This window comes from Canis lupus, chromosome 5 (genome assembly GCF_048164855.1).
Source record: "Canis lupus baileyi chromosome 5, mCanLup2.hap1, whole genome shotgun sequence".
Lineage (NCBI taxonomy): Eukaryota > Metazoa > Chordata > Mammalia > Carnivora > Canidae > Canis > Canis lupus.
In genome coordinates, this window is record NC_132842.1 from 77,940,791 (window position 1) to 77,953,674 (window position 12,884).

At 52.2% G+C, this 12,884-nt stretch overlaps 1 long non-coding RNA gene across 3 annotated transcripts; it reads left to right on the plus strand.

The window, feature by feature from the left end:
• The first annotated feature begins 595 nt into the window (after nucleotides 1-595).
• On the plus strand, nucleotides 596-4,165 carry LOC140633060 (uncharacterized). Of its 3 annotated transcripts, XR_012030701.1 has the most exons (6): nucleotides 596-806; nucleotides 1,396-1,574; nucleotides 1,866-1,950; nucleotides 2,299-2,389; nucleotides 2,586-2,777; nucleotides 3,859-4,165. It is a non-coding gene; the product is annotated as an uncharacterized lncRNA (long non-coding RNA). The 3 variants fall into 3 exon arrangements; XR_012030700.1 differs by lacking the exon at nucleotides 1,866-1,950 and having other exon boundaries at nucleotides 792-806; nucleotides 3,859-4,160; XR_012030702.1 differs by lacking the exons at nucleotides 1,866-1,950; nucleotides 2,299-2,389 and having other exon boundaries at nucleotides 792-806; nucleotides 3,859-4,159.
• The last annotated feature ends 8,719 nt before the right edge of the window (nucleotides 4,166-12,884 follow it).

The window sequence follows — 12,884 nt, forward strand, 5'->3', positions numbered from 1 at the left end:
GGCTCCAAACCGCTGCGCCACCCAGGGATCCCCAAATAGTTCTTTCTTGCGGGACTTTTCAGAGCCTTTAAGGTACCAGCGTTAACTGTTAATCACACATAATGATCTTAAGTCCAGACTCTCTGGTGCTTCGTCACCTTGTAGTTCCCCAAGTACCAGCCCCATTCCTCTAAGATGGGACAGCACAATGTCAGGGAGGCCCAGGATCAGGGAGGTGCCCCATGGCAATGGCACCAAGGGGACCCAAGACAGGAATGGCATGTAGGTGTTCTCTTGCCCCAAGGAAACCACTGCCTCAGCTGGGACCCAAGAAGATTGCTGGGCAATTGAGCTGGCGAGGGGTGGGGAGCAGGGACAGCCTTCATCCCACAGCCAGCGCCACCCCTTCTGGGGCTGAGCAAGGGGGAGTGGGAGGACCCCTGGCACCCAGTGGGAGCCTGGAGGTGTGCAGCCCCCTCCCTCCCCTCATTCCCCTGCCTTCCTGGCACATACACGTCCAACAAATATGGGACACCTGCTGGATTCCAGGCACCGTCCTGGTCACCGGCCCTTCTGCAAAGATGACGCTCACAGCCAGCAGGGGTGGGGTAGCGTGGCAGCAGGAATTCAGGGTCAGTCTGCTGGATGCTCTCCGTCGTTCTCCGCCCGGCCCCACCCTGTCGCGTTGGCTGCCCTGATGGATGACGTCAGCAGGCTCACTTGTCCTCAGGGTTTGGTTCAGTCAGGGGAAGCTACCAGCAGAGACCGAAGGACAGGAAGAGACAGTCGGGGTGTCTATTGCCAGCCCCCTTTCTGCAGGGCCTCAGGTATGTGGTGGCCACATTCCTCCACCAAAGGCCCTGGCTCCCAGCAGGAGGCCTCCTATCCCCACAGCTACTACCTCTGGGCTCCAGAACCCCTCCTCCCTCTGCCCCTTCAGGCCTACTAATGGTATCAGCTCCCCATCCTTGCTAGTCCTGGGGTGCTTCCCCATCTCTTATAGTTTCTCCAACCCTGGCTGCGCTTCGATTAAATAGCCCCCTATCACCCTTTGGGGTTGACCTCTGTTCCCTTCCCGGACCTCGTTTTGGTTGAATGCAACAGAGACCCCCTAATAGCGGTGCATAAACGAAGGTAGGAGTGGATTCCCCTCTAACCGCAAAGTCCAAGCTGGCATTGCAGCCTCGCTCTGTGAAGCATCTGCTCTTTCCATTTCGAGGTTCCTAGAGCGTGCCCTCATCTGCAAGGCATTTGTTATGGGTTCAGCCCTGTCTCCCCCAGATTCCGATGTGGAAGTCCTAACTCCTGGCCCTCAGAATGTGACCTTATTTGGACATAAGGTCGTTGTAGATGCAATTAGCTAAAATGAGGTCATTTGGGTGGGCCCTACTCCAATATGGCTTATCCTTATAAAAGGGCAATTTGGACACAGAGACAGACATAGAGGGAAGACAGCCATCGACAAGCCAGGGAGAAGGACCTGGAACAGCTCCTGCCATCACAGCCTCAGAAGGAACCAACCCCACTGACATTTTGGTCTCAGGCTCCCAGAAGCTAGAGCTCTGAGGATACATTCCTGTTGCTGAAGCAGCCCAGTGAGTGGCCCCGGGAGACTCACACAGCGTGCAAGGCTCCTAGCCTACACCCACATTCCAGACAGCGAAAGGGAAGGGCAAGCATGTGCTTTATCTTTAAGCACCCAACCTGGAATCTGCATACATCTCTTCTGACCGAGTCAGAAATCAGCTCCTGGCCTCCCCTGGGCTGCCCAGGAGCCTGGAAATGCCCTCTGCGCAAGGAGAACGTCTGGTATCATAAAAGAAAGGAAGTATGGGTATTGGGGGCAGCTACAGGTCTCTGGCACCAAATACCACAAACGTTTTCAGATGTGAGCGGCAAGAAACCCCGCCTAAGGGAAACAGTGAGGACATGTACTCTCTCCCAGGACTTGACTTCAAGTCCAGAGGCCAGGTGAGCAGGGGGTTTCGGTGGCTCCGCCCGACCCCCCGCTGCTGGCTGTCTCCTGGGGCTGGATGTCACATGGCTGTCAGTGCCAAGCCAGAAAACAGGAATCTCAATTTAATTCAGGGAATTGGCTCCCCAGGGGATGGAAGTGCTGAGAAGCCAGCAGGAAAGGTGGAGGAACCCAGAGACTAGTTGAGCTACTCCCCGGATGGAGGGATAGAGGAAGGGGGTGCTGTTGGCAGGAGGGCAGGAGCCAGAGCCGCCCAGCAAAAGCGGGGCCCCGCCCAGGGCCGTCCAGTGGGAGCCATGGAGGAGGTGTAGGGAGACACTAGCCTCGTTTTTCTCTTCCTCCAGCCTTCCTGCCTCCCACCAGTGCCTCCAACCCATTGGCTGAACGCAGCTGGAGACCAGCTGTCACGGAACCTGGGAAATCCAGCCCATAGGAGTCAGTTCCCTCCTCCCTGCAACCTGCCCCCACCCCAACCTCAATGCTGAGAAATAAACCCAAGGCCAGAGCTTCCATGGAAGGGGAGGAGAGAGGTGGGACTGGAGGCCTCTGTAGGGCAGGCACCTCGGAGCCCCAGGGGCCCTTGAAGGGTTTTCAATGAGAGAACATGATCTAATGTATGCTTTCAAACTAGGTCTTCCCGACTGCTGAGTGGAAAATAGTCTAAAGAACAAGAATGCCTTCTGAGAGCCTCGCTGGGGTGCTGCAGAGGCTGTCCGGGTAACCAGGATGGCGGCCGTGGGTAAGCAGATGGCCAAGGACAAGGGAAGTGGCCAAGAAAGACGAAGCCTGGTATTCACGGGAGAACCACGCAGGACATGCACAAGTATGTCAGGCGACCCAATTCAGTGTCCCAGATACACAGCCAGGACACAGGGACCTGCACAGGGCAGACACTGGCTCGGTGCATATGGTGTGCAGATGCAGCCACCACGTGTGCACACACACGCACTCGGCAGGGCCGCACCCGCTGGGCTGGTCCTCACCTGGTTGCCCGCCCGCCCTTCCATGGAATACACCCCTGAAGAGTATATTCTCAGAAGGCTTTCAGCCACAAGCAACAGATGGTCGCTGAGTCGGTTAAGCATCCGACTCTTGGTTTCAGTGCAGGTCGGGATCTCAGGGTCATGAGATCGAGCCCCGCATCAGGCTCTGTGCTGGGTGTGGAGCGTGTTTAAGCTTCTCTCTCCCTCTGCCTCTGCCCCTCCCCCCTCAATCAATCAATCAATCAATCAATCAAAATGACTTAAATGTAAGGCTCTTCTCACCTAACCAGAATGGGTGGTGGGGGTGGGACCAGTCGGTTAACTCAGTGGCACAGCGATGACACAGCGGACACGGGCACTTACTGCCTTGCACTCGGCCCGCCTCGGCGCACTGGCCTCTCCTCTGCAGCTGTCCCAGGAGCAGGTCTTGAGATAAGAATGTGGGTGTAGGTAGTTGACTGAGGAGGTGATCCTGAGAAGCACGTGTCGGGAGCAGGGAAGTGCGACAGGGAAGGAGGCCTAGACAAGGTGTGGTAGTGGACAACTGAGGCCCGATCCCATAGGGAACTCTGGGAGCCAATGCCTCAGAGCCGTCCATCCCATCTACATGTGAGGAGCCTGCCCGTGGGTCTTCCTACCTGCATCCCAAGACAGTACCAAGTGTGCACGGGTTTGGATTACTCATGCACACAGCTTCATCACACCTGGGGCATGGTGTGCAAGCACGTGCTCAGAATTTGAGCACATACACCCCCCCCACCTCCGCACACACCAGAGCACACACATATGTGATTCACGTGCGTGCTAGAGAGTAGACACCTTCTCTATGTTAAAACAAACATCCCGGCCTTAATCTGCTTGAGATGCTGTAACAAAATACTATAGAGTCAGTGGCTTCAACAACAAATGTTTATTTCTCAGAGTTCTGGAGGCTGGGGAGTCCAAGATCAAGGTGACAGCAGATCCGGTGTCATAGTGTGCAGACGGCCGTCTCGCATCCTCACGTGGCAGGAAGCTGCCATGTGTCTTCTTATAAGAGCACCAGTCCCGGGCAGCCCAGGTGGCTCAGTGGTTTGGCGCTGCCTTCAGCCCAGGACCTGATCCTGGGGACCCGGGGTCGAGTCCCACGTCAGGCTTCCTGCATGGAGCCTGCTTCTCTCTCTGCCAGTGTCTCTGTCTCTCTTTCTCTCTGTGTCTCTCATGAATAAATAAAATCTTTAAAAAAAAAAAAAAAAGAGCACCAGTCCCATTTTTAAGAGCTCTACCCTCATGACCTCGTCGCCTCTCAAAGGCTCCACCTTCTAACAGCCTCACACTGGGGGTTAGGATTTCAACATACACAGTTGTGGGGGGGACGGATGTTATTCCGTTCATAACAATCTCTCTCTGCTCCTTACTCTGATCTTAGGCTTGGGCCGGGCAAAGATCAGACATTTCTGATAAGAAGCCCACCCTCAGGAGCCCCACCTAAGGAAGAATTGCTGGAGAGAAGAGAGGGGAGCCCCAGCAGCCCCTCCCAGGCGGCCAGTTGGGATTCTCCAGCCCAAGGTGTAATCTCTCAAGTTACCAGCAGGGGATGCCCAAGAGCCACAATCGTGTTTCAGATAGATCTATATATATATATATATATATATATATATATATATATATATATATATATATATATATATTTTTTTTTTTTTCCCCTAGCAGGTTCCTTGGTTTGTGTAAGGGTGTGTTTGTCTCTGGGTGTGTTTGAGGGAGAAGGTAGGTCTCAGGGGATCCTCATGAGCTGAGTGTGATGGGTGCACTTGCCACCAATGCTAGGGACCACATCACCCAGGCTCCAATGTCCTGGTCCGACATTGGTGCTTATTTCATGTTAGGTGAATAGATGAATAAACGGATGGATGGATGACTGGGAGAATAGAGAGAAAGGATGACTCAAGAGAAAAAGGTAAAGAGAGGAGAATCAGGAAGAAATGTGAAAAGCAGACAGATGATGGTAGACGGGGGAGACAGACATGCAAAGAAGGTGGGAGTCAAGGTGGTGAGTGAAGGGGTGTAGTGCTGACCTGCCTACCTCGGTGCTTTGGTCTGAAATGTCTCTTCTCCCACAGGTCCCCCATTGCTGCCCACCACAATGTTCCTCCCATCTTTTCAGGCCAATTGGAGTTGGCCCCTTCTCCAGGAAGGCCTCCCAGAGCCCTCAGTGAGGGTCTGTTCTTCTTGCCTTTATGCTCCCACAGCTCTGGGAGATGCTACGGGGGACCTCTCTGGTCTGGTTAAAATATGTGTGAAGTCAGAGAGACCCAGGTTTGGTTTGAATTCAAGCCCAACCATTGCTGTCTGACCTTGGCCAGGAGACCTAATCTCTCTACACCTCAATGTCCTCAGCCAGGGTAATACCAGTCACTCCCTCCCAGGATTTTAGTCAGCATTTGAGCAAAACAAAACAAAACAAAAAACAAAACAAAGAAAAACAAAACAAAAAAAAACCACATAGCACAGGGCTTGGCATATAGGATGCATTGAACAGAAAGAAGGTGTCAATTATTACTCTTGCATTCCAGAGAGTCCCAACCTCAAATGATCTGCCCTCTTGTCTTGACTTGGGTTCAGAAAATACTTGACTTGGGTCATCAAAATGAATAGCGAGCACCACTGGTTAATGCATGTGAGCTCCTTGAAACACTCATCTTTGCTTAATTCATTTTTTAAACATGTACAAGGTTATCTGTGGCAGTGTTGCCCAAAATAAAATATAACTGGAAACAACCTAAATGTATCCTGACAGGAGAGTGGATGAATTGTGGTATATTTGTAGAGTGCAATACTAAAGAGTGAACGTGATTGAACTGGAGCTACATGTGCCCACATGGATAGATCTCAAAAGCTTTTCATTGAATAAAAAAGCAAATTATAGAATAATGCATTCAGTACACCATAATATATATAGCATTTGAAAGCATGCAAATCGATGATATGCCATATGGCAACGTGTAGGAACAGAATAAATGGGGAGAGCAATGATCAATCAGAGATCAGGATGGTGGCACCCTCCCAGACGGGAAGGAGCAATGTTGGCAAGGTCTTCATGTGACTTCAACTGTATCTGCGAGCTTATTTTTGAGTTCTTGAATATGGTATGAGACCTTCTCTGTTTCAATCTTCACAACAACTCTGAGCACGAAATATGAAGAAGGAGCTCAGGGAGGCAAGGTAAAGTGTCCACGCTTACTTAGCCTCAGAGAGACAGAGGTGGGAATCGAACCCAGGTCTCCTGATCCCAGCTGCCCTCCCTGTCAAGCAGGCTCCTTGGGTTTTTACTAAACTGGTGGCAGTGATCTCAGGGACAAAAAAAAAGTGCCAAGGAGCTGGGGCAGAGCAGTTCAACTCTGCTGGACTAGTCAAGGAAGGAGGGCTCTGACCCACTGGGCTCAGAGCTTGGTCCATGCCTGGTAGGTGCTTAGGCCCAGGCCAACCTAGGGGAGGTTTCCCACCTTCCAATCTTTCCTGGTGCCCTCCTGGTTGGGTCAAAGGTCAGAGCTCTAAGCCAGCCTTGGTAGGGTCTCTGTAGTAGGAGGGAGAGGCCTTCTGGTCTCTGAACTGGATCTCCTCCTGCTCCTACAGCCTCCTCCACTTCACCCCAAGCACAAGCAACCCAAGGGTATAGGCAGGAGGATTGCCACTAAGTGAGCTCTAGTCCTGAGGACACATCAGGATGCCCAACCAGGACCTCAGCCTCAGACTCCATACCTGTCAGGAGCACAGATGTTCCAACTATTCCAAGACGTGGCCTGGCATTCTTTCATTCTCCTTCCTTCCTTCCTTCCTTCCTTCCTTCCTTCCTTCCTTCCTTCCTTCCTTCCTCCCTCCCTCCTTCCCTACCTCCCTTTTTTTCCAAAAACCTGCTAAGCACTAGGGCCCATGCTGGTCACTGGGAGACAGGGATGAGAGACAGACCCTAACTTTCAGGGGCCCAGGGTCTGCTTGGGATGTCAGAGGTATAAATAGATAAGCACCAAATAGACACTCAATACATGTTTGGATCAAAGTAAAGGAGACTGGCCCATGTGGCCCAGAGAAGGACAGTGACTTGCTCAGGTCACAGAGTGGCCCAACGACATAACGGAAACTGAGGCCCAGGACTCCAGACTCGGTCTAAGCTCTTTCTACTGCATCCCACCTCCACTTTTTATTTGTTTTTCAAGTTGATGATTGTGAAATATTTCAGGTATACAAAAAAGTTTCATGAAAGGCACCTGGCTGGCTCAGTAGGTAAAGCATGTGACTCTTGATCTAGGGGTTGTGAGTTTAAGTCCAATGTATGGAGATTACTTAAAAATAAAATCTTTTATTTATTTTTAAGATTTTGTTTATTTGTTCATGAGAGACACACACAGAGAGAGGCAGAGACACAGGCAGAGAGAGAAGCAGGCTCCATGCAGGGAGCCCAATGCGGGACTCGATCCCGGGTCTCCAGGATCACACACCACACCGAAGGCAGGTGCTAAACCGCTGAGCCACCCAGGGATTCCCAAAAATAAAATATTTTAGAAGAAGAGGGAGGGAGAGGGGGAGAGGGAGGAGGAGGAGGAGGAGGGGGAGGAGGGGGAGGAGGAGGAGGGGGAGGAGGAGGAGAGGGAGGAGGAGGAGGGGGAGGAGGAGAAGGAGGAGAAGGAGAAGGAGGAGAAGGAGGGCGCCTGGGTGGCTCAGTCGGTTAAGCAGTTACCTTTGGTTCAGGTCATGATTTGGGTCCTGGGATTGAGCCCCAGGTGGGGATCCTTGTTCTGCTTCTCCCTTTCCCTCCGTCACTCCCCCGCTTGTGCTCTCTCTGTGTCAAATAAATAAAATATTTTTTAAAATTAAAAGAGGGACACCTGGGTGGCTCAGGAGTTAAAATGCCAGCTTTCAGCCCAGGGCGTGATCCTGGAGTCCCAGAATCAAGTCCCGCATCGGGCTCCCTGCATGGAGCCTGCTTCTCCCTCTGCCTGTGTCTCTGCCTCTCTCTCTCTCTCTCTCTCTGTTCTCTCATGAATAAATAAATAAAATCTTTAAAAAAATAAAATTAAAATAAAAAAAAGAAAGAATAGTACCATGCCCCTTAGAAATTCAGCATCAAGCTCTGTCACATCTTCCCAGTGACCACGGGCGCCTCCCTTCCCAGCCTGAATCAATTGCTCTCCTTGCTTCCTGGGACACGTTTCTTTTGCAGGCTCCATGTAAGAGCTTCTTGAAACAGAAGCTCTGAGGTGTTTTCTGACACCAGCCAAGTCTCTGAGACCTGCTGAGTAGCCAACAAGTTGATTCAATCCTGGCACTGTCTATCCGGTACTAGTGTCAGACCCCACAAGTTAAAGGGCTCTGTCCATGTGACTGTCCCCACTTCAGACACAAATCCCACCACTCCCTCCTTGGGTTGATAATTTGCTAGAATGTCTTGCAGAACTCAGAAAAACACTACTCATGGTTACCAATTTAGTATGTAAAGAATTCAAGTGAGCCGCCAGTTGAAGAGCTACACGGGGTGCGTGATGTAAAGAGGCGCAGATACGGTTCATGAGAACGGCGGGTCTGGAATGGCCATTAGAGACCGTTCGGCAGCCCCTTCTGGAGACTTCTGCAGTTGAGCAAACGGAGGCCCGGGCCATGCAGCAAGTTAATAACATAGCCTGGCCTAGAACCCAATTTCCTCATCTGTCAAATAATGAACAGCCAGTATTTATTGAGAGTTGACAACATACCAAGGGCTCAGCCTTGTAGGGCAGGTGTTCTTATTATCTTCAGTTTACAGATGAGGAATTTGAGGCTCAGATAAGAGAAGGAAGCTGCCCGAGGTCCTACAGCTGGTAGGGCCAGTACCAGCCAGACTCTCCCCGGGAAGTTGTTCTCTGGGAACACAAGGCTTTTACCTCACTCTCTAATTGAAAGGATCTAAGTGATCTAAAGCAGATTTACAGGAAGCGAGAAATTGTCAGCAGCTGCTTCCCACGTCTCAGTGGGGGCAGGAGGAGGAAACCCCTTCAAATGGAAGGTGACCCCCCCCTCCGCTGAGAATCTAGGCAGCAGCTTTGCAGGGTACAGCCAAGAACCGGAAATGTCAACCCCACCACGCACAGCCTGAGGGGGGAGATGCCCCAGAATGGGGGTAGGGGAGGAGGCGAGATGGAGCAGGGTCTCCTGCCAGCTTCATGGTGGGAGGCCTGAGCCTGAGGAGAGAGGAGGCCAAGACACATGAACTGAGTCATCTCCACTTATTCCAGGTGGGCTGCTTGTCGTCCTGTGCGGCGTTGTCACCCCTCTGTCACCCTCTGTCACCCTGTGCCTTTGGGAAAGTCTGTCATGTACAATAGCCGCGTGTCTGTGGTGGTTTGAGGCACCGCTGAGGAGGGACTAGTGGTCATGGTGGCCTGGTCATGGTGGCCAGGTGCAGGGAGGGGGGTGCCCCCGAGAGAAGGCGACAGTCACAGAAGGGGAGGCAGCAAGAGGGGTCTGAGAACTGGTCCAGGAGGAGGGAGACAGAGTGAGTGGGGACGAGAGACCTCAACAGCCCCCTGGGCTTCCTCCGAAAAAGTGGGCGAGGTTCCGAACTTCCCACAGCACACGGAACGGAGGCTTGGGCTGCTGTGTGTTTTGTTTTGTTTTTTAAGATTATTTATTTATTTATTTATTCATGAGACACACACACACAGAGAGAGAGAGAGAGAGGCAGAGACACAGGCAGAGGGAGAAGCAGGCTCCGTGCAGGGAGCCCGACGCGGGACTCGATCCTGGGTCTCCAGGATCAGGCCCTGGGCCGAAGGTGGCGCCAAACCACCAGGCCATCGGGACTGCTCTGCTGTATTTGTTTTATTTTCATTTTTTTAAAGATCTTATTTATTCATTTGAGAGAGAGAGAGAGAGCATGAATGGGGGGGGGGGGCAGGGAACAGAGGGAGAAGCAGATTCCCTGCTCATCAGGGAGCCCGACGTGGGGCTCGATCCCAGGACCCTGAGATCCTGACCTGAGCCGAAAACAGATGCTTAATGGACTGAGCCACCCAGGCACCCCTGAGCTGCCTTATTTGATTATTTAAGGAAAAGGGGCAGCCTGGGTGGCTCAGTGGTTGAGCGTCTGCCTTCAGCCCAGGGTGTGATCCTGGAGACCGAGGATCAAGTCCCACGTCGGGCTCCCTGCATGGAGCCTGCTTCTCCCTCTGCCTGTGTCTCTGCCTCTCTCTGTGTGTGTCTCTCATTAATAAATAAATAAAATCTTTTAAAAAAATAAAGGAAAAGGAACCCCAGAAGGCCGGACGGCTTGGGGGTGGACCTGTTACATGTGGAAAACGCTCAGCACAGCGTCTCCACTCAGTAGATGCTTCACAAATGACAAAGCGGTGACAGCCCGAGCGGTGGTAGGTACTGCGATTGGCAGGCAGATTGCTTGGGTTCCTAACCTTGTCCCTGTTCCTTTAGGTGCGTTACTTCACCTCTGCCCTTCAGAGTCTCATGTGAAAAATGGGGGTGCTAGTCATATGTACCTCGTAAGGTTGGAACGAGTGACACATGAATGCGTGCGCCTAGAGCGCTTAGCGCAGTACAGTAGGCAGCTTCTCCAGAGAAACTGAAGCAGTGAGAAATAGAGAGATGTCTTAGCCTGGATTCAGGTTGTGATACCAAAATGCCACAGACTCGGGGGCCTTGAAATAACACCCCTTTATTTCTCACAGTGCTGAAGCCTGGGAGTCTAAGATCAAGGCGTTGGCAGCCTCAGTGTCTGGTAAGAGCCCGCTTCCTGGGGCACAGAAGCGCTTTCTTGCTGTGTCCTCACGTGAAGGAAGGGATGGGGATGCTCTCTGAGGCGCTAATGACAGGAGGGCTCCACTCTCGTGACCTGCTCACCTCCCCAAGACCCCACCCCCCCTTAACCACTGCATTGGGGGCTAGGTTTCTTTCTTTTTTTTTTTAATTTTTATTTATTTATGATAGTCACAGAGAGAGAGAGAGAGAGAGAGAGGCAGAGACACAGGCAGAGGGAGAAGCAGGCTCCATGCACCGGGAGCCCGATGTGGGATTCGATTCCAGGTCTCCAGGATCGCGCCCTGGGCCAAAGGCAGGCGCCAAACCGCTGCGCCACCCAGGGATCCCAGGGGGGTTAGGTTTCAACCGAGGAATTTTGAGGGAACACAAACTATTAGTATATATAGATGCGTATTCAGTCCATAGATACATGTGCATATCAATCAATCATCTATCTATCGTCTGTCTATATGAAGACATTTATTGTCAGGTCTTGGCTCACGCATTATGAGGCTAAGGCCCAGGAAAGCAGGTGGTGTGGTTCAAAGGACTGAGAACCAGACACCTAGTCGTGTAGATGTCAATCCAGGTCTGGAGGTCTAGGACCAGGAGGTCTGATGTTGGGGTGATGGCCAGACTCAGGGCCTCCAGAGAACAAATTCAACCTTTTTGTTCTATTCCGGCCTTCAGCGAGTTGGGTAATGCTGACCCACGCTGGGGTCTGCTTTCCTCAGCCCACCAATTCAAATACTACCCCCTTCCAGAAACATCTTCACAGACACACCCGGAAATAAGGTTTAACCAGACACGCAGGCACACCCATCAAGGTGACCTAACCAAGTGGACACAGAAAGTGACACAGACATACAGCAGCTGGGATGCAGTGAGGACTAGATACACACAGGCCATTATTATGATGGTTTTATGGATAAGGAAACAGAAGTTCACAAAGGTTCAGCCACTTGGCCACAGTCGCACAGCTGCCGATGCTATGCTGGTGAACTGGGTCTCAGAAAAGAAACACAAAGAGATGCACCTGATTTGTTGCTCTGCCAATTCCTGCGATATGAACATTCCCGCCATGGCTGATTTCAAGCTACCAGGGGTTTAGCAGCCTGTTCATCAAATTCCAGAATATTGAACAACTTGGCTCTCAGGGGCCAGGACGAGCTGACTCCGGCATGCCCCTGCTGCTCCACAGTACCTGTAAGCAGAGGGGGCATTTCTCACACAGTCTACAGGGTCCATTGGGTACCTTCGTTGCCCCTTTTGCAGACTGGCAGACTGAGGTTTGAAGACGTGAAACCACTCACCCAAGGGCGCAGCATGAGCCAGTTACTTGCTGTCTACTTCCTATGTCTTCTCCCAGCAAGGTGGTTGATAAACCTACGGATGCCCATCGTCCCCACCTCCCCTGGAGGGAATTTCCTGATGACAGGAGCCTTGTGCCCTCCCACCTTGGCTACTGTACCTAAATCCCTAAGGTGGCTTGGCAGGAGGGAAGTTCTTGTTGGCTGGGGCTCCTGCCAAGCCACACCTGCCCCAGTGCTTCTGAGCTCAAATCTGTCCCAGCTTGTACCTGCCACATGTGGGCTCGGGGAAGGAAGGCTGTTTTGGCAGCTGGTGAGCAGAGGGCCTTTATCCTTGAGAGTGTTGGGAGAATGAGGGTGTGTGACTCACTGTGCTTGGGAGGGTGAAAGCCTGTAGCTACGGGGAGGGCCAGAACCCAGCCCAGCAGAGATTTTCATTCCTGCAGGCAAGCTGGTCCCATGCCAGGTAAGAACTCAGGTGAGTCACACTGCTAATAGTTGCCTGAGGCCGGGCACAGAAGTCCTCAGGCAGGGTGGGACAGCCAAGAAAGTTTCATGGCCCTTGGCTCTCGCTGTCCCCTGGACTGACGTGGGGGTCTCATGCTTGCAGCCGCTGAGCTCATGCTTGGGACTGCCAAGCTCTGCTTGCTCCTTATCTTTGATGCTTCCAGGAGCCATGTGACAGAAAGGACATGGGAACACCATTACAGTCCACAGGGGAGAAGAGCAGCTGCTGAGTGGCAGGTGTGGGGGTGGGGGGTGGTTAATAAACAGTATATAGGGTAATGGGGCAGGGTCCTAAGGTCTCTGGAGAAGGAGGCTGTTCCCTCCATTCTGGGAGAGCCCGAAGGAATGAGATGCTCTCGGGAAACTCCT